The sequence below is a fragment of the Notechis scutatus genome, chromosome 2 (genome assembly GCF_049901735.1).
Source record: "Notechis scutatus isolate UNSWTSFEM ecotype Mainland chromosome 2, rNotScu1.2, whole genome shotgun sequence".
In the NCBI taxonomy this organism is placed as follows: Eukaryota; Metazoa; Chordata; class Lepidosauria; order Squamata; family Elapidae; genus Notechis; species Notechis scutatus.
The window spans coordinates 252,098,677-252,124,855 of record NC_142010.1 but is presented as its reverse complement, the minus strand read 5'-3'; the positions used below and the strand labels follow the sequence as shown (position 1 = coordinate 252,124,855).

Here is a 26,179-nt window from a genome sequence, read left to right as displayed (position 1 = left end):
GGCACCACAGGCTGATCCTTCACTTTTTCCAAGATGACCCATGGGCCAGATCCATCCCACAGTTCTTGAGTTTAACACCCCTGTTACAGAGCACTCTCAGTCTTCATTGGACTGCTGTTTGGAGGCGTCTTCTCATTTGCTAAAAAGAGAAAGAAAAGAATGTTGGAAAATACAATAGTTTTTCCATAAATATTGGGAGTCCTCCATGCCTCTCCTTGCCTCTGTCTTTTCAACAGGTGAGGCTGTTTGGATTACAGATGTGGTGGAATCTTCAGCTAGCCTTGAGGGAGGTGTTAAGAGGGGGCCAAATTTCAAAACTTTGCACTGCAAAAATCAACACCGGTCTGACCTTCCCCATCATCCCTGAAGTCTTTTCTGACTGTTTCTAAAGGAATGCAGTCAGTCTGGCAAAATTCTTGTAACATAGTTGGCTGACAATAAGGTTTCTGCTTGAGACTCCTCTGGCTGTTTGCATCTGGCATCATATGGATTAGCACTCTTACTTGGGCACTGAAAAAAGAGACAAAGAAAGAGAGAAATAGTCTTATATTTGGCAAATTCTCAGCTACAAATATGATTATTCTCAAATATTTCCTACCCAATCCCTTTCACTGTTTTTATTTCACATATAGGGACATATCCACCTTGTTGGGAAATATCACTTATCCTATAATATTGCAATAGCACTTAGACTTATATGTCAATTTACAGTGCTTTACAGCCCTCTCTGAGTGTTTAACAGAGTCAGCCTACTGCCCCCAACAATCTGGGTCCTCATTTTACCCACCTTGGAAGGTTGGAAGGCTGAGTCAACCTTGAGGCTGGTGGGATTTGAACTGCCAAATTGCAGTCAACCAACAGTCAGCAGAGGTAGCCTGCAGTACGGCATTCTAACCACTGTGCCACCGTGGCTCACTTATAATATAAGTACTTTCTCCTTAGCAAAACTACTATTCATGGGCATGGTGTTATCAGTTTTTAAGATCTGTCATCCAGGTATCTCATTGAATGATTTGGGTAAATTATATTTTCCATTAGGCTTCCTAGATCAGGTCCTGCCAGTAAATATCAGTCCCCTGGCACCAGGGGTGGGATTCAATTTTTTTAACAACCGGTTCTGTGGGTGTGGCTTAGTTGGTGGGTGTGGCTTGGTGGTCATATGACTGGGTGGACATGGCTTGGTGGTCATGTTATTGGCTGGGCGTGGCCAACTCAATATCACTCACATCGAGGCACGCATTTCCTTGCCTGGCCCCTCATGACTGTGGGGATGGTGCAACAGTCGTAAGTGTGAAAAATGGTCATAAGTCACTTTTTTCAGTGCCATTGTAACTTTGAATGGTCACTCCACACAAGCAAAGTACCACCAAAGGAGGGAAAAAAAACTCCAGAGACGTTCCTGAGACAGGAACTCTAGTCCTGCCAAGAATGTAATAAGGGTTAACGGAGAGGCAGTTTCTGTAAGCAATACCAGAATGTTTCCTTCCTGCCTTCCTTACAGGATTAGGCCAGTAATTTCTTCTAATAACCGGTTCTCCGAACTGCTTAGAATGTTAACAACCGATTCTAGCGAATAGGTGCAAACTGGTAGAATCCCACCCCTTCCTGGCACCCTGTGATTTAATTTAGCTGCTTGGTACACTGACTGGTAAATCTGGAAGTTGAGGTCCACACATAAAGTCGCTAAGGTTGAGAAACATTGATCTAGATCAGGGATGTCAAACTCAAAGTGGTTTTGGTCTGCGGGGTGCTTAGATCTGTCCAGCAGAGCCGTCCCGGAAACAGCAAAGGTTCGGCCCGCGGTGTCTTTGCCAGCAAAAACAGAGATCAGGGGCCTGGTTGCAGCTGAAAACAGGGCCCGGCTGCATGCAGCCCCCCTGAGCTCTGTTTTGGCTGGCAGACAGCTGCAAGAGGCTGTCGTGGTTGAAAATGGGACCCAGGTACAGGACTAGCAAAACAAACTGAAAACAAAACAGAAGGAGAAGTGCATTTGAGCATGCAAGAAGGGACAGGAAAGGACAAAAGGAAAGAGGAAAGACAAAGAAAAAGAAGGGAAGATGGGAAGAGAGCAAGGAAGGAAAAAGAAGGAAAGAGGGGAAGGAAGAAGGAAGGAAGGAAGGAAGGAAGATTATAATGAGAGTGAGGGAGGATCTGAGGGGAGTCCTATCTTAGCATTTGGCCCCCACTGGTCGCCCTTACCTGAGTGACATCAAGCTGGCCACGCCCACCCTGACCACGCCCACCCTGGCCCCTCGAGATCAAACACAACCCTGATGCGGCCCTCAATAAAATTGAATTTGACACCCCTCATCTAGATGGTCATCTTTCTTGCTAATTATAAGATGATGCTAAAAATCTGACTATCCTCTATCAGCACAAGAGTGCAGGGCCCCGTTGTATCCAAGCTGTTTAAATCCATTTCTTCTTCTTCCTCATTTCGACTATTTGCGCTTTCTTTCATGCCCTTGAGGCCAAACAGTTGGTGGTTGACCTAACTGACATCTCTACCCTGAGAATATCTGATTCTCAGCTTATTTCACACATTTTCACAGGGATGGAATATCCATTGCTATAAACACAGAGACACACAATTTCTGACCCATATGTCGCCTGCTAATCTGTTTTAAAGTAGATAATACTGTGCAATCATCTTGGTTAGTATTCCCAGAGCTAACCCATCACTCATACTTTAACCAAACATTATCTGAAGATCTTAGGCAGAAGGCCATGATTGAAGAGAATGTATTCTGAAAACTTATATCATTGGATTTCTCTGTGCACATAATGAGCCTTAGGAATATAACATGAGATTTTTAATGCAGTTCTGCAACACTACTAGACCCCAACTAATGCAGCAATTTAGCAGCAAGGTACTATAATGTCCCCATTTACAGAATAACCACATAACAGAGTTGGAAGGGACCTTGGAGGTCTTCTAGTTCAATCCACTGTTTGTTTGGAGGAATACAACATGATTCTGAATTTGAGGGCTCGCACTATCCTTCCATGAGTTAGCTCCATTTTACAGTCGATCTCAAGGAAAAGTAGTCTGAGCAAGGTGATTTCAAAGAGGCTTTGTAGCAAGCTGCTTATAAAAGCAGTGGCAGTTCTGGAGAATTGGTAGCAGAAATTTTGAGTAGTTCAGAGAACCAGTAGTGGAAATTTTGAGTAGTTTGGAGAACCAGTAGCAGAAATTTTGAGTAGTACAGAGAACTGGTAGCAGAAATTTTGAGTAGTTTGGAATACCACCTCTGATTGGCCCTGCCCCCATCTATTCTCTGCCTCCCAAGTCCCAGCTGAGTGGCTGGGTCGTCTTTTGTTGCCCTGCACAGGAGAATGGAGCTGGAAAGAAGGTTAGTGGGGTGGGGAGAGAATGGAATTTTGCAGTAACCTTCCCCTGCCACGCCCACCAAGCCACACCATGCCCACCAAGCCATGTTCACAGGTAGGAATTTTTTTTTGAATCCCACCACTGATTAAAACACTAGTTGTGACATTTCTGTGTTGAAATAAAACCTTTACTTTTCTTCCGAAGTCATTATTTGATTCATGGTGTCTTGGAAGCTATTGAGCAAAGAGTCAAAAGCAAAAGGCAGCTCTGATTGGCCGAGTGGTCTCACAGCTGTTAGAAAACTTTATCAAGCATAGGCTGCAGTGAGCATAGGCTGCCTAAAATGATCTCCTAGCAGTTTGATAAATCAGCCATCAATAGACATACATTAGCAACATCTACCGACTATGCAAAAGAGACAATCAAGCAGCCCAAAAGAGAACAAAAGACTCCACTACCTTTCCACCAGTAATCAGCAACCAAATCAGCACAGATTAACTCCAAGATTAATCAAGAAACTACCAAAGAAGCCAACAGCAAATGGCCCAACCAAATAAACTCTAAGACTGCCCCCACCAACACTGACCAGCAAGCCACTAGAATAGAAACTGACAGCAAACTGCATTCCTTACTAGAACTGATGATGTTACCCAGCTAGAGTAATGAAATGTCTGCAAGAAAACAAGCATGCTCAGAGAGCACTAAAGACCCCTCATGATCGCCCCATTGCTGAAACTGGTCTTCCTGACAGGTGTTGAGGTGATCGCAATCTGTGGGCTTTTCCTAGGTTCCCCAGGCAAAGCAAATTCAGCAACATGAAGTGAAACATTGGGTGTTGCCCAGTGGTGGGATTCAAATTTTTTTTTTACTACCGGTCCTGTGGGCGTGGCTTGTTGGGCATGGCTTGGCTTGGTGGGCGTGGCTTGTTGGGCATGGCAGGGGAAGGTTACTGGAAAATCCCCATTCCCTCCCCACCCCACTAATCTGCTTTCCAGCTCTGTTCTCCTGTGCAGGGCAACAAAAGAAAACCCAGCCAATCTTCTGTAACTGTCTACCTATCACATTAACTAGCTGTTGTAATTGACTACTGTACTATTGCCATCGCCGCCTTCGGTCCAGTGGTGGGATTCGATATTTTTTACTACTGGTTCTGTGGGCGAGGCTTGGTGGGCGTGGCAGGGGAAGGATACTTTAAAATCTCCAGTCAGAGGTGAGATTTGCCAGTTCTCCGAACTACTCCAAATTTCCGCTACCGGTTCTCCAGAACTGGTCAGAATCTGCTGAATGCAACCTCTGCTTTGGTCCGATCTAAGTATAGTGTATAAAATCATACATTGCAATGTCCTACCAGTCAATGAATACTTCAGCTTCAATCATAACAACACAAGAGCAAACAATAGATACAAACTCAAGGTTAATCGCACCAAACTTGATTGCAGGAAATACGACTTCAGCAACAGAGTGGTCAATGTCTGGAATACTCTACCTGACTCTGTGGTTTTTTCCCCCAAACCCCCAAAACTTTAACCTCAGACTGTCCACTATTGACCTCACCCCTTTCCTAAGAGGTCTGTAGGGGGCGTGCATAAGCGCACCAACGTGCCTACTGTCCCTGTCCTATTGTTTCTTTTATATATTTTTTTATTTTTCTTTTTTTTTTGGAAAAATACTTTATTAGTTTTACCTTTAAAAGCACAACACAACTACAAGTTATGTACAACAAAAAGACAAACAGGCCTTAGCATAGGCCAAGAGGGAAAGAGAGGAAAGCCTAATTTTTCTTATATGTATCCATGTATTCATAACTATGTTTTTACTTATACCTATTATCTTGTAAGCAACTGACAAATAATAAATAAATAAATAAATAAAATAAATCTGGGGCTTGGGAAGCAGAGAATAGATGGGGGCGGGGCCAGTCAGAGGTGGTATTTGCTGGTTCTTTGAATCACTCAAAATTTCCACTACCGGTTCTCCAGAACTGGTCAAAACTTGCTGAATACCACCCCTGATGTTGCCCAAATTTTCTGTAATTCAGAGTTTGCTGCTAAAACAAAGTCCTCCTAGTCTGGCAACATATGAAATTTAACTGATAAAACCCAGTTAGTCTCAAAGATTGGATTCAGGTGAGATGGGAACTTGAAAAATTAACGATCAATTCCAGGCTTTTTGGGAAGACCTCAAGCTTTTGCATAGCTGATTCAACCAACTGAAAAATCATCTTACTTTATGTTTCTGCACCGTTGTGTGCAGATTGGACCATTTGCTCTTGAAAGTCGCAACTTACTTTGTCCTCCAGATCCTTGGCATTTCTAGCTAGACGGAAAGACCTGAGGACACCCCCACTCCCAGTCGAAATGTGCAGGAATCCTGTGATCTCATAACTCAGTCAAAAATTCACACGGCAGATAGACGGAGTTGCTGAACTTCACACAATTATGGCAGCCTCTTTTCAAGAATATTGATTGCACTGTGCTTATATCCCTCTGGAAGCCTCCCTGAGAATCATTGGATTTTATTTTCTTCAGAGGAGGCAGATGCGGGGAGGGGATAGATCTCCATTTTACCGGTTAGAAATTCTATAATTCCTACAACAATCTCCACCTGCTATGCTTAGTTTGGTTAAGCATATAAGAAAGACATTGGACTGCCTCATGATGTTCTTCTCAATAAAACAATAAAATATGGGTTAAATCAGTGGTGGGATTAATTTTTTTTTACTACCAATTCTGTGGGTGTGGCTTGGTGGGCATGGCTGGATGGGCGTGGCTTGCCTTGGTGAGTGTGGCTTGGTGGGCGTGGCAGGGAAAGGATGCTGCAAAATCTCATTCCTTCCCTACCTCACTAACCTGCTTTCCAGTTCCGTTCTCCTGTGTAGGGCAACAAAAGAAGACTCAGTCGATTAGCTGGGACTTGGGAGGCAGAGAATTGATGGGGTTGGGGGCAGTTAGAGGTGGTATTTGCCAGCTCTCCAAATTACTTAAAATTTGCTCTACCAGTTCTCCAGAACTGGTCATAACTTTCTGAATACCACCTCTGGATTAGATGCAGAAATGACCAGGGGAGAGAGGAAACAGGGCTACAAAAATTGAAAGCATTCCATCAACCACTGGATTCCAGTGGTCTGATCTTATGGATGCTTTGGATTATTGGATACTATTATTACCTGGACTCACAGTAGGCTGAATGGCTACACCCGAAGTGTGCTTATTAATAACTTGGAGAGAAGTATTAAATGGAATTCCAGTGTTCTGTCCTGGCTTGTTTGGCATGATTTAGATCAGACTTAAGACTTGAGGACTTCAACATCCAGAATTTCCCAGTCAAAATGGCTGGCTGGGGAATTCTGGGAGTTGAAGTCCACAAGTGTTAAAGTTGCAAAGGTTGGACATTCCTGATTTAAATGATATTTGAACTGATGCTTAACAGATCAGCAGGTGACAAGAAGATGGAGAGAGCTAGATGATAAATTAGAAGAGGAAGATTGTTTTTTAAAAAATGAGGAAGGCCAGATCTGTAGGTTAGAATGACTAGAAAGGAATTTAACAGGGAGAAATATATAGTTCTGCATCTCGGTTTAAAAAATTAAAAGTGCAGTATGATGTGAGGGGAGGAGTCTTCCTTGGTGATAATATATGTGAAATTAATCTGGCTATCTTTATCAACCAAAGGTAATCATAAACCAGCTCCTAAAACTGCAAATTTTAGTGCCTTAACAGAAGCGTACAATACAGATTATGAAAACTAATGCAAACTATTCTGTTCAGTTGACTGTTTGGGACATCTGAGTTGTCTTTTAATGATGGGTGTTGTTGTTTTCTTGTTCAGTCTTCATTTTTATTATAAATTGGCCAGAGCTAAATTGGCAACATGCAATGATTCAAATAAATAATGAAATAAGAATGATTTCTTTATTTATTTTACTCTGCTCCATTCTCTCCCACCAGGAGTACTATATCAAGTTCTGGACACCCTAATTTTTTTAAAAAAAGACAGTAACAAACATTGAAAAAAACCCAAATTTTATGAGAGATGCTTAAAGGAAGTGGGGATGGTTAATCAACTAAAGAGACAACCAGGGAAGATATGAGAGCAGTCTTCAAATAATCAAAGGATTGTGATGAAGGCAGGGTGAGTACCAGCAGGTTAAAACAACAAGGAAGGTGATTCAAACTGTTATCAGGAAGAACTTCCTGACTTTAGGTGCTTTTCAGACAGAGGAAAAAGCTCAGTGGTGGGATTCAACCAGTGTAACAACCGTTTCGGTGAGCGCGTGCTTCGCAGCGTTTGAAAATTGCCCGTTTTCAGCCCTAATGCTTACTTTCTACTGCAGCCCCGAGGAGGAAAACAGCTGAGGCGTGGCAATCCACTGTGCCACATGAATCAGCTGAGTGACAAAACATGGAAATAAAGGACAAAGTAGGGCAGGGCCAAATGATCACCGGAAATATCGGTTCATGTGAACCAGTCCAAACCGGTAGAATCCCACCCTGAAAAGGCTGACACAAGAAGTGTAAGATCTCCTTTGATAAAAGTGTTCAGACAGAGATTGGATGGTCCTTTGTCAGGGCTGCTATAATGGATCTTCTCTCAGAATTAGAATTGCTTATGGAAACGTATGACATGCATGTCAAAGGTGACACACCATGACATTTGGAGTGAGGTGCCCGTGATCACCAACACTCAACAATACCTATTCTTAAAAGCACGGTCCATTTTTGTCAATGAAAATAAATAAAAATACATATAGATTACACCCCCACCCCCACCCCAAAAAAATCTCCACTGTCCTAATCATACCAATGTGCTAGGAATCTGTTGGTGGCCTCCCTTTTAATCTCTGAGTTCATGGAGGCCTAACCCTAACCCTTAAGTGGGCTTTCACTCCAATGGGATTTCCATGTATTTTGCGGAGCTGAGTGTTTACTGGCCAGGTGCCCCTCCTGTCACCAATGCGGAATTATATTCAGCAGATATATTCTCAACGTGCCCAGAGAGAGAAATATCTGCCTCTACCTAGGATCGAACTCACAGCCTCCTGATTGTGAGGCACCATCTCTAAGCCACCGCACCACTCATGCTAGGAATCCACTGGGGGCCCCAATTCTCCTCTGTAAGTTTATGGAGACCTAACCATAAACCTAAGTGGTTTTTCATATCAATGGGATGTTCCCATGTATTTTATATGTTCCCATGATATTGAGGGATGACTTTAAAAAAATGTCTCCGTCCTACTAATCATACCAATGCCGATCATCTGTTTTGCTCTATGAGTTCATGGAGACCCAATTCCACCCTAAGTGGGTATGTGCCAAAGGGATTTTCCCATGTATTTTACCAGTAATGATATAGAGGGAGGGTTCGACAAGTCTCTAAACTCCCCTCCCCGAATCATACACAAACACTAGGAATGCATTGGTGGCCTCCATTTGAATCTCTGAGTTCATGGAGACCTAACCCTAAATTTGTTTTCGCACCAATGAGATTTCCCATATATTTTACCTGGAATAATGTAGACAGTGGGTTGGAAAAGTCTCCACTCTCGTAATCGTACCGGTGGCTATGAATCCATTGGCGATGTCCATTTTTCAGTCCGAATACAAGAAAACCTAAACCCTAAGTGGCTTTGTCCCCAATGGGATTTTCCCATGTATTTTTATCAGGAAACATAGATAGGGCAGGTTTGAAAAGTCAGAGCCCTCCTAATCATAACAATGGGCTACAAATCCATCGGCAATGTCCATTTTGCTCATCATATCAAAGAAAACCCAACCCCAACCCTAACCCTAAGTGGGTTTGTCGGCCAAAGGGATTTCTCCCTGCATTTTACCAGGAAAGGTAGATAAGGCAGATTCAAAAAATCATTCCACTCCTAAGCATAATGTTGTACTTTGAATCTGTGGGCAATGTCCATATTTCAGTCTGGATTCAAGGACACCTAACCCTAAGTGGGTTTGCCTCCCCCTCCCCATTGAAATTTTCCAAGGTATTTGATAAGGAAACTAGCTCGATACCCATGTTTCGCTACAAAACTATGTGGTCAGGCTTACTTTTGGGGGAGGAAAATAAGGGGGGTGGGATTCTACCTCTGCCTACCAGCATCTATCGGTATTCATCCTGCTAGCATCCTGTCAGTTTGTGAGAGTTGAAGGCTGTTTGGAAACTGAAACAGTATTTGCTGTGTGAGCAAGGAGACAGCAAGGAGCCTGGGCATGGCTTAGCTCAACTGTTCTGTACTAAAGCTGATTGGTGCTGTGAAACTAAAACTGAAACTCCTCTCCTCTGCTTGTGTTTTGCATTTGGAAGAGATTACTTTTCAGGTGGGGAGGGGGAATAGAACTCCTTAGCACCAGAGCGTGTTAATAATAATATACAAAATACTAATGCTCTGATGGTCATTTTGAAAACAATCCTTTCTTAGTGAGCACCTAGAAGCCAAGAGGAACATACGTGCCAAATTTCAAGTTTGTAGGCTTTACGGTTCTGGAGATTTTGTGATGGTGTGTGAGTGGCATTTCGCTTTTTTATATTTATAGAAGACGTAGATAGGGTAGACTTGAAAGCTTCTTAGGCACAAATTTCCCTAAAATATATATATTTTGTCCTGCATCTTTTCTCATTAAATGTATTTTGGTGTAAACTTTTAAGCCAGGCGCTGTATTTTAATATTGGAAGAAATGTTTGGGGCCATTGCGTTCCCATCTTCGCAGAAGGCTACAGAAAGAGCGAACAAAGGCTATTCAGCTAAAGCAGGAACGAAGCAAAAGTCTTCAACTTCTCCTGGTACTCTCCCATTATCCTAAAACAGTGGTTTTTTATATACCTGGCAACTTTAAGATATATGGACTTCGACCTTCAGAATTCCCCAGGTAGAATGTTGGCTGGGGAATTCTCGGAACTGAATTCCACACATCTTAAGGTTTCAACTTTGAAAAACACTGTCCTAAAAGGTTGGATGATTTTGAAGGCAGAAGCTTAAAAGGCACTCATCCCTCAGTAAACAACTCTTTCTATGTCTTTAAGATCAACACACCTATGATCAATATGAATTAATAATGATATTTTGCTGGGCAGAGTAAATTAGGATCTCCAGCCTGCTTGTTTGGATTTTTTTCTTTTTCTTTTCTTTTTCTTTTACTGAAGCTGTTTTCATGCATTTTGCATTTTATTTCACCCTGCTCAGAGACGTGTTTCCTGTTAGGCTTTTTCTAACAAATAATCCCAAGGCATTCCTAGGGGACAATAACTTGGATGGTGAATTTCCACAACTGATGTTATGAAATAAGTGCAGCAGGGCCCTGCAGGCTGATCTTCATTTTGCTTTGCAGTTATATTGCCTGGAGCTTTCTGTCTGCAAATATGAGGCTGTAGATATATTCCTTCCTTCCTCCCTCCCTCCCTCCCTCCCTCCTCCCTTCCTTTCTTCCCTCTTCCTTTCTTCATACATACATGTACGTATGTATGGTATTCAGCTTTGTTCGGGTATTTTCCCATGTCATTATAGTTGTGTTTTTAAAGTTTATTTATTTATTTATTTATTTGATTTGCCAATTGTTTACAAGATAATAAGTATAAGTGTATACATAGTTGTGAATACATGAAATGGGTACATATAAGAAAAATAAAAGAATAAGAGAAACAATAGGACAGGGACGGTAGGCACGTTGGTGCGCTTATGCATGCCCCCTACAGACCTCTTAGGAAAGGGGTGAAGTCAATAGTAGACAGTCTAAGGTTAAAGTTTTTGGGGTTTGGGAAAAAACCACAGTCGGGTAGAGTATTCCAGACATTGACCACTCTATTGCTGAAGTCGTATTTCCTGCAATCAAGTTTGGTGCGGTTAACTTTGAGTTTGTATCTATTGTGTGCTCTTGTGTTATTATGGTTGAAGCTGAAGTATTCATTGACAGGTAGGACATTGCAATGTATGATTTTATATACCATGCTTAAGTCAGACCGAAGACGGCGTAATTCAAGGTTTTCTAGTTCTAGAATTTCAAGTCTGGTGGCATAACGTATTCTACAACGAGTAGAGGAGTGGAGAACTCTTCTTGTGAAATATTTCTGGACTTTCTCAATTGTGCTAATATCAGATACGTAATGTGGGTTCCAGACTGATGAACTGTATTCGAGTATTGGTCTAGCAAATGTTTTGTATGCTCTGGTTAGTAGTGTGATATTACCAGAGAAAAAGCTACGTAGGATTAGGTTAACAACTCTTAATGCCTTTTTGGCTATGTAGTTGCAGTGGGCTCTAGCACTTAGATCATTAGAGGTGAGTATTCCAAGGTCCTTTACAGAGCTTGGGTCATCAACAAGATCTTGACTATTCAGCTTGTATTTTATTTTCTGATTTTTTTGCCAATATGTAAGACAGAGCATTTATTTGTTGAGATTTGAAGTTGCCATTTGTTTGACCATTCTGATACATAGTCAAGATCTTTTTGTAGGGTAGCAGTATTGTCTGTGGTATTGAACAGCTTTACATCATCAGCGAAGAGAACGAATTGCTCTTAATATGATCACAGAGGTCATTTATGTAGAGTATGAAGAGAGTTGGTCCTAGAACACTGCCTTGGGGGATACCACTATTGACAGGTACTGGATTTGATAGGACGCTCCCAATTTTGACCATTTGTTGTCTGTTTGACAGGAATGCTTCTATCCAGTTATTCAGTTGTCCAGAGATACCATAGGATTTTATTTTTAGGAGTAGTTTGTCGTGTACCACTGAATCAAAGGCTTTACAGAAGTCTATGTAGATTGCGTCTATTGCTTTGCCCTGGTCGAGTTGTGTCGTCCATATGTTTTTGAGAGTGTAAGAGTTGCAGATTACAGGATAGTTTTTTTCTGAAACCAAATTGTTTATTGGAGAGTAGGTTATTTGTCTCTAAGTGGAGGATGATGGATTGGTTAATAATTGATTCCATGACTTTACAGGTGACGCAGCATAAGGAGATTGGCCTGTAATTTTCAACTAGGCTTGGGTCTCCCTTTTGAAGATGGGGATGACTGTGGCTTGTGACCATAGGTTAGGCAAGGAGCTGGTCCTGAAAGATTTTTCAAAGATTATGCTTAGAGGTTTGGCTATGGCAGTGGATAGCTTTTTTAAGAAGTAGGCACATATTCCATCCGGTCCAATAGATAGGGATGGTTTTAGATTGCGTAGTGCTTTTTCAACATTGTCTTCTGTGAAATCGATATGTATTAGATCATTGTTGTTATCTGTGGTACGGCTAGGAAATACTGGGCATGATCCATTGCTGTTTACAAATACTGAGCTGAAGAATGTGTTAAAGATGTTGGCTTTAATGGTGTCGTCGTTGCAGTCTTTACCATCAGGTCCTATCATGGGAGGGATGGACCTTGAGTCTTTTAGTTTGTTGTTTACAAAATTGTAAAAAGCACGGGTGGAATTGGTGCTTAGAAGGTTTTCCTCTTGTTTAATGTGATAATTGGTGCATTCGGTCTTTATCTGGTGGCATAAATTTTTGTATCGGTTTTTGAAATTGGCAACGTGACCAAATTTGTTTTTCCACCAGAAAACTTTTTGGAAACCTCTTTTTGGATTGAAGTTTCCTTATTGTTATGGGTAATCTGCTTTTTTGTTTTGTTTTGGGAGTTGTTGTTGGTACATATAGTTTGATGACTCTTTTGACTTCAAGTAAAAATATGTTGTAATGGTCTCAACAGTATTGCATCCAGTGAATAGAGATTGCCAATCAAGGGATGAGAGATCGTTGTCTATAAGATCATAGTTGCCTTTTTTGAAGTTACAATTGGGGATTACATCATTGTGGTGATTTTTGTGTGGACGTATGTTGAGACAAAAGTCAATCATATTGTGGTCACTACTGGAAAAGGGTTCTTTAGTTTGTATTCCGTAAATTAAATTCAAACTATTGCAGAAGATGAGATCGAGGCAGTTGTTTAGTCTAGTGTTGTTGGTTACTAGTTGTAGCGACGTTTTGGCAGAATCTCATCTGCCATCATCAGGCTTGTGTATCAGGCTTTCACAGCCATGACACACAGCCATGACACACAGCCTGACACACAGATGAACCCAATACACAAGCCTGATGATGGCAAATGAGATTCTGCTGAAACTTTGCTACAACTTTAAAAGCACAACTATAATGATGTGGGAAAATACCAGAACAAAGCTGAATACCATACATATAAATACCCGCGAAAACCTAAGAAAACACACACACATATACATACACACACACACACACACACATTTCCTTTCCTAGAGGCCTATAAATGGATCCAGACCAAAATGTAATGTACCCACCCAATCAACTGGTTTCCCACCCCGCAATATTTATTTTGTTGGATTTTCTATCAGTTAAAAGCAATAATTTTACATTATCTTTTGCAAGTTCATTACTCTTCTAAGATATCATTGTTTTAAATATCCTTCAGGGAATCCTTTGTAAGCTTTATTTTATTTTTTTAAATGACATTATCCCTATCTTCTACAACAGCGAAAGACGAATGATGGTGGAATCTATTCAGTACTGCCAAAGTTCAATTCATGTTAGTGGTATAGGAGAACAGATAACAGATAATCAGAGTTGGAAGGGACCTTATAGGTCATCTAGTCCAACCCCCCACCCAAGCAGGAGACCCAACACCATTTCTGACAAATGTCAGTCCAATCTCTTCTTGAAGGTCTCAAGTGATGAAGCTCCCACAACTTCCGAGGGCAACTTCTGTTCCATTGGTTGATTGTTCTCACTGTCAGAAAGTTTCTCCTTATTTCCAGGTTAAATCTCTCCCTCTTCAGTTTCCATCCATTGTTCCTTGTCTGGCCTACAGGCGCTTTAGAAAATAGAGTGACGTCTCTGTGGCAGCCCCTCAAATACTGGAAAACTGCTCCCCTGGCCTTCTCTTCACCAGACTAGCCAAGCCCATTTCCTGCAACCGTTCTTCATATGCCTTAGTCTCCAGTCCCGTAAATCATCCTGGTTGCTCTTCTCTGTACTTTTTCTAGAGTCTCAACATCTTTTTTATAATGTGGTGACCAAAACTGGATGCAGTACTCTAGGTGTGGTCTTACTAAGGCTTTATAGAAGACCAGGCTGAGCCTAAGGTGTCAAACATGTCATACGTCACAAGTCCCTGCACAACCAAAAGAAATCTAAGTCCAGCCCACCTTGAATTCCTTCTTATTCCTGGTTAATTTCCTTTACCATTAGTAGCTCAGATTTTTGTAGGGAACTTAATAACTTGCAATAAATCTTCATACTCATTTGAACTGCCTGAATCTCCTGATTTCCCCAGCACTTAATAGGTGGATCTTACTAATCCCATAGAAATCCACAGGGGATTTCCATTGTATCCGTAGCCCCACTTGAGATTTTCCTTTTATTTTGGGAGGAAAAGAGGTCTTGACTGTAGCCATGTGGAAGTCTGGAAGTTCTTCTCTGCTGCAGAGTTATACACAAGTTGGTGTCTTTGCAAACTACAAAATCTTCTCAGTGAATATTCTTAGAAGAAAGGACCATCAATTCACAAAGATTTGGAACCAACCAAAAGCATCTACAGAATGGACCCAAGAGAGAAGTCTCAAAAAAGTCAAAAAGCCAAAAGAGCTATAAATGCAAATCTATTAACAAACATTAGCAATAGCAATAGCACTTAGACTTATATACCACTTTATAGTGCTTTACAGCCCTCTAAGCAGTTTACATTGTCTGCCTATTGCCCCCACCAATTTGGGGTCCACATTTTACCCACCTCAGAAGGATGGAAGGCTGAGTCAACCTTGAGTCTGGTGAGATTCGATCTGCCAAATTGCAGGCAGCCGTCAATCAGCAGAAGTAGCCTGCAGTACTGCACTCTAACCACTGCGTCATTGTGGCTCTTACAACTTATAATAATAATTTTGGGCTCAATTACAGTTGTGAATTGAGGACTATCCATAAATAAGATTGAGCCAAACAGAAGGATTTTAGGAGTTGGAGTTCCAGCAACTCTGCCCTGAGGGACTTTGAGTCAAGTTCTTAATGGGCCACAAAGTGGTTCTGAAAATAGATTCCTTAGCAGCTAATGTCTTGGGATTCCATACCCTACAAGACATACAGAGAAAGAGGAGAAGGCCAAGAACATGGGGAAGACTCAAAAGAAGATGGAGAGACAATATCAAAAACACACTACAACAGCATTAAATAACAATTTGATGAGTTGATGCCTTCAAAAGAGGAAGAACCAGAATTTTGACTCCCCCCAAGACACCCAAAGCAGTAAAAGAGAAGGAGGAGGAGGAATGGACGAGTCTTCAGGCTCAGGATAAAATTGAAGACCCTTTTGAAGATGGATGTTTGAACTTTTTCAGACCAGACCCTTTCCAGAATGTTGCTGAGTGGCAATGATTTGAGAGAAGCAAAATTTCCAAGCAGCTCAATTAAAAATACAACTATACAACTCTTCACTACATCTCCTTCGCATTTTCCACCCAGCCAGAATTCACATCTTCTTATCGCTCTAATTTTCCCCATCAAGGCAGCCTTTCCAGAAAATTGACGTATTCAAACCATTGGTGCCAGAAAATTAGCATCACTTCTCTAACTGTCTATAGCCCATCAGTTACATACAGTTATCTTCTTTAATTCATGGGCTTTCTCCAGATCACTGGAGCTTCCCATGTATCCCAGTTCAATTGTGTGTTTGTCTTGTTGTCTATCCAATTTGCCTGTCTTTCTCCTCTCATGTGGCCCAGGTAACGCAGAAATCTGTCATTGCAGATGAAAACGGTTTAATTCTCCTTGGAATTCTCCATGTTTAACTGGTTCATGGCAAAAGCAATGCTAGTTTCTTATTTGAATTTTTATGCATCCTACATACACAAAGTGAGCAATGATGAAAGATGTCCAGAAGAAATCCTTGTGGCCTGACCCAGTTTATATAGCTGATGATGCACTTTGACCTAAATATTCAGTCTTGTTATTTTTTTTAATAAAGTATTTATTATACATTTTTGCATACTGCCCATTTCTACTTGGTTCAAGGCTGTTTGCAGATACAGTCCCTTCTATTCCTTCCAGCAGTCTGTCGATTTCTTATGGGCCCCCAACAAGTTGCAGAGTGGTATTGACTTTGATAAGGCGGTGCTTTAAAGCAGCTGCTATTTTTCTTCTAGCTTCATATACAAGCCCGAAAACTGACAGGGTGCTCGAATGAATAATAGAACAGCATTTCAGCTCGTGATTCTCATGTAAAGCACTTTCCAGTATTATTTTCAAAATATGCACAGGCTGGCCTGTGTGTGTCTACAAAGAATCATTCTTTCAGCAGAAAGCAGCTATGGAAGGCCACACCAACCAAACCCGTGCAATTCCCTGGATAGTTTTCTACTAGCCCCATTCAGTCTTGTGAAACATTATATGCTATTGAAATTTTGTGCATCGACAACGAGATGGGTGGCATATAAATGTAATTAATAATTTTTTCATCCTCAAATATGAAAGAGCGTGCCCATCCAGCTTCTGGGCACTTTCTGGGCCTCTGCAGGATTAGATACTTCCATCCAAATGACAAAAGAAGCATTGTATCACCGCAGTGCCAACTCTGCCATGTGTGTGTGCGTGCGCGCAAGGTGGGATTCAATTTTTTTTTACTACCGGTTCTGTGGGCGTGGCTTGGTGGGTGTGGTGTGGCTTGGTGGGCATGGCAGGGGAAAGATACTGCAAAATCCCCTTTCCCTCCCCACCCCACTCACCTGCTTTCCAGCTCTGTTCTCCTGTGCAGGGCAACAAAAGAAGATCCAACCGATCAGCTGGGACTCAGGAGGCAGAGAATAGATGGGGGCGGGGCCAGTCAGAGGTGGTATTTGCAGGTTCTCCGGACTACTCAAAATTTCCACTACCGATTCTCAAGAACCTGCTGAATACCACCTCTGGTGCAACGTCACATTGGCCATACAAAGGAGGTGATGGTTTGCAGCCATGTAACCTCCGCTTCCCTCATTTTTCCTCCCCCTGCAGACATTCTAGCAATTTTTAGATGGCTATTGTGGTCGCATTTCAGGACGGCCCTAAATATGGGGTTTCTTCGAGGAAAATCCATTTACTTCATATTTTACTTTAGCAATACCATTAATGCTACAGGGTGGAGGTGGGAGTAGGGAAGGTCACTTGCATTGACCTACTTGGACCTCAATGTGTTAAGGTTTGGTTTGGTTAACGGTGGCAGGTTGACTATGCCACACTTGGCTGAGTTCATGCTTCAACTCCGACCAGACAAACTTCATTATGGATTAGTGCTTGGGGAATATTTTCAAACAAAGTGCCAAGTTTGTGAACGAGTCCAACTCTTCCGGCTCCTAGCTGCAAACCAGGAGAAATCCAGTTGCCCTGTTCCAAACTTATGAATGTTATGAAACAAAAGAAGGTTTTGTGAGTGACAGCAAACTTGGTTAGTCTAAAAAGATGTTCCCGATCTATTTCTGATTTTGGGCTGCTGTAGCCTAATTCAGCTCTAGATTATAAAATCTAGGTAGGTAGGTAGGTATATAGGTAGATAGATGATAGATAGATAGATAGATAGATAGATAGATAGATAGATAGATAGATAGATAGATAGATAGATAGATAGATAGATAGAATTCTTTATTGGCCAAGTGTGATTGGACACACAAGGAATTTGTCTTGGTGCAAATGCTCTCAGTGTACATAAAAGAAAAGATACATTCATCAAGAGTCAAGAATCATAAGGTACAATACTTAATGATAGTCATAGACTACAATAAGCAATCAAATCATACTAGGAAACAGTCAATATAAATAGTAAGGATACAAGTGACAAGTCATACAGTCATAAGTGGGAGGATATGGGTGAAAGGAAGGATGGGAAGATTAATAGTAATAGTAATGCAGACTTAGTAAATAGTTGAACAGTGTTGAGGGAATTATTTGTTTAGCAGAATGATGGCATTCGGGGAAAAATGTTCTTGTGTATAGTTGTTCTGGTGTGCAGTGCTCTATCTATAGCATCGTTTTGAGGGTAGGAGTTGAAGCAGTTTATGTCCAGGATGTGAGGGGTCTGTAAATATTTTCATCTAGATGGGAATGCTCCAGAAAAAAGAGCAATGTGTTGGACTTTGTAGGCAGATGTAACAAACTCTTCTCCCCCTCCCCCTCTTTCTTTCAGCATTTCCCAAACTCTCAAATCTCCCTCTTTCTTCTCCTCTTCACAACTTCGTTCTCTGTCAAAAGGCACTGGGTCAAGGAGAAGCTGCCACTCTTTTGTGTGACAGAGATTTAAATGTGACCCTCCCTCCAACCTCAAATGGAATCAATATTCCCAGAGAGAAGCAAGTGGGCATTTCTTCCCCTGCTTTCCTCACAGTGGTGCAGCCCTTTTAAGACAGATGTTATCTGACTCTCGGAGACTTCTGAATCCTCAAGCAAAGCTGGGCCGGTTGAGGGTTTTTTCCCCCTTCTTGGCAAAAGAAAAAAAAAAAGAACCCGCTCGTGGCATATGACGTCACCGTTATCTTTAGCAGCCCTTCTAGGAGTGTGGGTGGCTTTCAAATAAAGAGAGACACTTTGAGAATATATCAAATGAACCACCGGAGCTTTTTTTTTTTTTTCCCCTGGTCAGGCAGGGCAAAGGGGAGGGGAGGGGATGGGGGGCTAGGGGGGTCACGGGAGCGAGACCAAGGCAGCATTTACATCCAAGGATGCACTGGGCTGTGAAAAAGGTCATCAGCTGGCTCTGCTGACCCTCAGTTGGAATGAAAAAAATATGAAGCTGGCCTTGCATTGCTCGGGGGCAGAATGAGACGCGGCAAAGAGAGGCGTGTGGAGGATGAAAAGAGAGAGAGAGAGAAAGAAAGAGGGAGAGAGAGAGGCAGAGGGAGAGAGAGGGAAAGAGAGAGAGAGAAGGATACAGAGAGAGAAAGAGAGACAGAGAGAGGGAGGGAGGGGGAGGGAGAGAGAGAGAAGAGAGACACACAGAGAGAGGGGAAGAGGGAGAGGAGAGAGAAAGAAAGAGAGAGACAGAGGGAGAGAGAGACAGAGGGAGAGAGAAAGAGAGACAGACACAGAGAGAGACAGAGAGAGGGGGAGAGGGAAAGAGAGAGAAGAACGAAAGAGAGGCAGAGGGGAGAGAGACAGAGGGAGAGAGAAAGAGAGAGGGGGGAGGGAGAGGAAGAGGGAAAGAGAGAGACAGAGAGAGAGGGGGAGAGGGAAAGAGAGAGAAAGAAAGAGAAAGACAGATGGAGAGAGAGAGAGAGAGGGAGAGAGAAGAGAGAGAAAGAACGAGGGAGAGGGAAAGAGAGAGAGAGAGAGAGAGAGAGAGAGGGAAAGAGAGAGAGAGAAAGAAAGAGGGAGAGGGAGAGAGACAGAGACAGAGGGAGTGAGAAAGAGAGGCAGAGAGACACAGAGAGAGAGAATCGTGAGTTGGGCCTTTTTGCTTCTACCCCAGCGAGGACGCAAACTGTTTGCTTGAGGCATCGATGTGCTTTTCAAAACCAGCCCTTCTTAGGTGCCTGTTTGCATCCCCAGCTTTCTTCCTCATAAATAGTGGATGAATTTTGGTGGCGGGGGGGGGGGAGGATGGGTGACCGCCAGGGGCTTGTCTTGATGACAGCTCCGCATCCAAAGCCATAGCAGGGATAACCTTTGCCCAGGGGAGGCTGGGTGGCCGAGGTCCAGTAAACCTTGGCTGAGGTTCTGCTTCGTGCTCGCTCAGTTCCTGCAGGTGTGAAGATCGGCAGGGAGGGGAGGGAGTGGCGAAGGGACTTTCTCCGCCTGTGGTCTGACCTGATACAGCCTGAGGTTTTTGCTGCTGCTGCTGCGGTGCCTTCCGGTCCAGTGTGAATGTGTGATTTCCACGGTTGAAGACCGAATCCATTCCTGCCTTTGGCGGGGTCACGAGGCTTGAGGTGGCTGGTTGCTCAGCAATCCAAAGCCAAAAGAAGGGCCGGCTTCGAAGAGGTTCTATAGCCACTAACCAGAACTTGGAAAGATTCTCTCTTCCACCTCCCACACACACCCCCCATCTATTTCCCAGCTGGCTTAGAATAGGAATCGGCACTTCTGATAGCTTCCAGTAGAGGGAAGTGCTACATATCTAGCCTTCTGGGTGTTGCCAATGTCATTTTGCAAAAAGCAATGAAATTGCCTTTCCTGCCATTTCATGTTTCATTCCCTCCATCAAATATTAAAGGCATCTAGGTTTTTAATCTGGCTCCAGCAAACAGAGGCATGTACACACACACACACACACACACACACACACACACACACACACAGGCACACCTGGCCTTTTTCCTTCTTTCAGATAGGCATAAATGGTTGCCTGTGTGTTTGAAAAGGAATCCTCGTCACCAGTGTATATGATCCACTAACATCCAGAAAACAATAACTGTGAAAGGAAGAAAGATATCTTTCTGTTTGAAAGGGGCTGGTCCATCCACCTTAACTAAAAGCGTGAGGGAAAAGCCCAGTTTCTTGAAGAATGCTTGAAAGTGGGTGGGTCGTATATATCTAGAAATAGAAAGGTAATAGATGATAGATAGATAGATAGATAGATAGATAGATAGATAGATAGATAGATAGATAGATAGATAGATAGATAGATAGATGGATGGATGGATGGATGGATGGATGGATGGATGGATGGATGGATGGATGGATGGATGGATGGATAGATAGATAGATAGATAGATAGATAGATGAGAGAGAGAGAGACAGACAGACAGACAGACAGACAGACAGACAAAGATAGATGATAGAAAGTCAGATAGAGATTGTGTGTGAGAGAGAGAAAGACAAACAGACAGAGACAGAGAAGAGAGAGAGAGAGAGAGAACTTACGTTTCAAACTAATGCTGACCTTGAAAAGTCACCCAAACTATCATGAACCTTTTAAATTTTTAGTCAAATCCTCTTTCTTTCCCACTGATCAGACTTTTAAAAATATATATATATATATATATATACATATATATATATATATATATATATATATATATATATATATATATTTAGTATTTTTATAACAACTGTATTGTATGAAGTCTCATTGTCCAGTTCTATTATTTGTAGGAAACCATTGTTCTATGTTGTTGTAGACTAGGGTGCAAAAACAATGAATAAGCTTCACAAATGACTTTATGATCATTTGAATGGGTGGGTTCAGTAGCAGCCTTCTCTTGTGAAATCAGAATATTCATGGGAATTTGGTTGGTGCTGCTGAAATTCATTCCAGAGGCTGGAGTGTTTTAGGGCTGTGGTCTCCCAACTTTTCTGGTTTGGCAGACTGGGGGAGGCAGTGGGGGTGGCCTGGTGGGGCAGAGGGGCTGGTTTCACATGTACTGCTTTCACAAATGAAACTTCCCACATGTGTTCACCTATCACTTCCGCAGCCTAAACAGGCTACGGCCTGGCACTGGGCCACAGACTGGGGGACGGTGATCCCTGTTTTAGATAATATAAAGGAGGAAATACATGATTGGGCAACCTGTAATATGGGGCATTGGTCAGTGGTTTGTAATTGGTTCAGAAATAAAACTTAGCCTTTGTCTGGTAGGGCAGAACCAAGGATAGCCTTGCTGTGAGTCAAAATAATAATGTCTTGGACTCTTGGTGTGCTATAAGCCAGGAAACGCCTGCAGGACGTTGCATTACAACTCAATGGTATCTTCCTTGTGGCTGAATTAAATAGCAATAGCAATAGCAATAGCAATAGCAATGGAATGGAATGGAATGGAATGGAATAGAATAGAATAGAATAGAATAGAATAGAATAGAATAGAATAGAATAGAAGTTGGAAGGGACTCCAGAGGTCTTCTAGTCCAACCCCCTGCTCAGGCAGGAAACCCTGTACCATTTCAGACAAATTGTGGTCCAATCTCTTCTTAAAAACTTCCAGTGTTGGAGCATTCACAACTTCTGGATACAAGTTGTTCCACTGATTAATTGTTCTCACTGTCAGGTTCCTGCACAGTTCTAGGTTGCTTCTCTTCTTGATTAGTTTCCACCCACTGCTTCTTGTCCTGCCCTCAGGTGCTTTGGAGAATAGCTTGACTCCCTCATCTTTGTGGCAGCCTCTGAGATATCAGAAGACTGCTATCATGTCACCCCTAGTCCTTCTTTTCATCAAACTAGACCATTCCCAATTCCAGCAACCGTTCTTCATATGTTTTAGCCTCCAGTCCCCTAATCATCTTAGTTGCTCTTCTCTGCACTCTTTCTAGAGTCTCAACTGAAGAAACGTCTTGGATGAGAAGTGAAACTTAAAAAACAACACAAAAAAGTTCTTTTAGAAAAAGCACCTTTGGAGCAACCATGACCTGAATGATTGAGAATTTTCATAAACATTTCTCCATAAATCACTCCTTAACCCATAGCAAAGAGGTAAATTTTAAATAGATGGATATACTAGCATGTTAGTTGTCTGTTAAAACACACTCTGGATCAAGTTTCTTATAGCAACGTACTACTACCAAGAAAGCGAGATTCGCAAACAGTCTAGATAGGCAGATTAATTGCAAGGAAAAAAGGGGTTAGGTTACAAAAATTTAAATGTAGGTACTTGCTGGGTATCTTGGGCTTCATTTATTGAAAGGATGTTAAGATGGGGTCTTTCTATTGCATTTTATTCTCTTTTTGAATCTTGGCTTAATGGGGGTAATGCAAATTACTTATTTTCATATCAAAAGCATCTCTCTCCAATATTGTTTGGGAATGTCCATTTCTGTTCTGAGGCTCACACTCTGTTTGCTACAGATGTTTTGTAGAGGGAGCCCAACAATCAGCCAACGGCAGCTGATCATTGAGTTCCCTTGGAATGTAGTCATGCAAAACATTTGTAACAAATCTGAGTTGTTGTACAGACTCCTCTTGGATAAGGATTTAACAATACTTCAGAAGGCTGCTACATTCTTGTTCAGAAGCAGCCCAGATAACAGGTGACAGGTGATGAGACATCTGTCCTGTGAAGCTGCAGAAAAGGAGCCCCTATTCTTCCACTCACCATGCAGTTTCACACATGCTATCACCACTGGTCTGGTTGACCTAGGTCTGCCATCTGCCCAGAGAATGGCAGATAAAGGATAAATCCTAGATTGAAAAACAACAACAGTCTTCTGCTCACAGTAGAAGGGTCGTTGAAGACAGTACCCAGGGACTGAAAATGAAATGGCCTGCCCAGAGCAGTCTGAAGTGGTCAGTTGACATCTGCAGTCACCCCAAACCACTTTAGAGATGACTACAGGTCACTGACCAAATAGCAATAGCACTTAAACTTATATATCCCTTTACAGTGCTTTCCAGCCCTCTCTAAGCAGTTTACAGAATCAGCCTATTGCCCCCAACAATCTGGGTCCTCATTCTACCCACCTTAGAAGGCTGGAAGGCTGGGTCAATCTTGAGCTTGGTGGGATTCGAACTGCCAAATTGCCTACAGCCAACAGTCAGCAGAAATAGCCCGCAGTACTGCTGTCAGCTTTGGAAGCCATATTCACACCAGAAACACGCTGCCACATTCCTGTGCTTGGGAAATTAGGAGGGGGGACTTTTAGAGTTTTAGTAGTTAGACATAATAGCATTCTTCTTTTCGGTCAAGGTCATGTTATTCCTGCACCTGGAGGAGGAGTGGTTGAAGGGATGTCTCAAGTTGGGACAGATGGTGATTGGACCATGTGATGGACTGATGGGTGCAGGGGTTGGGTGTTGATTTTTGACTTACTGAGGGAAAACCTGGAACTCTCAGATTCGGGTTTTCCCAGATGTGCCAGTATGACTTTTCCAATAAAAAGAAACTTAAGAGAAAATGCCTGTCTTGGAGTTGTTGATTGGGATCTGGTTTTGCTGGAACGCTGACAACTGCATTCTAACCACTGTGCCACCATGGCTCATATGGTGTATGAAGCACATTGATTGAATCCAACTCTCTGAAATATGCAGAAAAACCATTGAAAACAACCATGAGAAGTGGCTGTCCTGCTTCTTCTTCAAAACCTTTAGAGATAAAAGTTCCCACAACTTCCACTGTTCCACTGATGTGTGGATATCATTGCCTGGACATTTTTCTTGATATTAAATAAAATCGAGGTAGTGCAACATATACTTTTTTTTCCTGGTTCTAATTTCTGTGACTATAGAAAATGGCTCATGACCATCATTCCCGTAAATTCTCTTTATGTTCCTGAACACGTCCCAATATTAGGACAACCTTCAATGGCTTATTTAAAGGGGGGGAAAACCTACTTTAACACTAAAATATCTAAGGATGAGTTTAAGACTTGGGGAAGATATGAATACAGGGACAGAAAAGGTTGTTGCTGTGGGTTTGTGCCATGGTGAGCTGCGTTGTGTGACTTAGAATAGAAAAACAGAGTTGGAAGGGACCTTGGAGGTCTTCTAGTCCAACCCCCTGCCTAGGCAGGAAACCCTACACCACTTCAGACAAATGGTTATCCAACGTCTTTTTTAAAAAACTTCCAGTGTTGAAGCATTCACAACTTCTGGAGGTAAGTTGTTCCACTGATTAATTGTTCTGTCAGGAAATTTCTTGCCCTGGCTCTTTAAATTAGCTTCCTAACTGGGACCTCCTGAGGCAGGGGCAGTATATCTCCAAATGCTAATTGCTGAGAGAATAAATATCTGTGGAAGGTTATTTGTCTATATGCCCTCTGGGCAATTTTCATAGAAAATACAGTAGAACCTCTGGTCACGACCATAATTCGTTCCATAACTTTAGTCGCAACCTGATTTGGTTGTGACCCAAACCTAATTTTGGAAATTTGGCACTTCCCCCCCCAAAAAATGGTATGGAAGGGGAAATCAACTGCAAAAATAATAATAATTGTGAATTTTTTGGTTGGAACCCAATTTGGTTGTGATCAGAAGCGTTCATGACCAGACATTCTACTGTACTTGGATGGTCAGGGAGAGGGGACGTTCATTTACTTATTTATTAGATTTTTATCCCACCTTTATTATTTCATAAATAACTCAAGCCAGCAAATATACATGACACTCCTTCCTCCTCCTATTTTCTTCACAATAACCCTGGGAGGCAAGGTGAGCTGAGAGGGAGTGACTGGCTCAAAATTACCCAGTTGGCTTTCATGGCTAAGACAGGATTAGAATTCCCAGCCTCCTTGTTTCTGGGCCAGCATCTTAACCACTATACTTAAAGGTAAAGGTTTCCCTCAAACATATGTGCTAGTCGTTTCTGGTTTTAGGGGGTGGTGCTCCAGAGGTGGTATTCAGCAGGTTCTGACCAATTCTGGAGAACCGGTAGCAGAAATTTTGAGTAGTTTGAAGAACCAGCAAATGCCACCTCTGACTGGAGATTTTACAGTATCCTTCCCTTGCCACAGCCACCAAGCCATGCCCACAGAACTGGTAGCAAAAAAAATTGAATCCCACCACTGTGGTGCTCATCTCTGTAACAAAGCCGAAGAGCCAGCATTGTCCAAAGACACCTCCGTGGTCCTGTGGCCGGCATGACTAAATGCCGAAGGCGCACGGAACGCTGTTACCTTCCCACCAAAGTGGTCCCTATTTTTCTATTTGCATTTTTTACATGCTTTCGAACTGCTAGGTTGGCTTAGAAGCTGGGACAAGTAACGGGAGCTCACTCTGTTACGCAGTGCTAGGGATTCGAACCACCAAACTGCTGACCTTTCTGATCGACAATCTCAGCATCTTTAGCCACCGAGCCACTGCCTCCCCATAACCACTATACTCACATGTTTCTTGATGTGCACTGAGAAGAGCACATTAATGAGAAAAGGGAGGGAACATTCCTCTTAATATTTCAGCAGCACATCCCTCTGCTGTGTTTCTACAGAAGCCTCTATTCATAATGGCTCCGGCCTGCAA

At 42.3% G+C, this 26,179-nt stretch overlaps 1 long non-coding RNA gene across 1 annotated transcript in view; it reads right to left on the bottom strand.

The window, feature by feature from the left end:
* LOC148132604 (uncharacterized) overlaps window positions 1-26,179 on the bottom strand; it is a 37,160-nt gene that overhangs the window by 900 nt on the left and 10,081 nt on the right. The window lies entirely within an intron of this gene.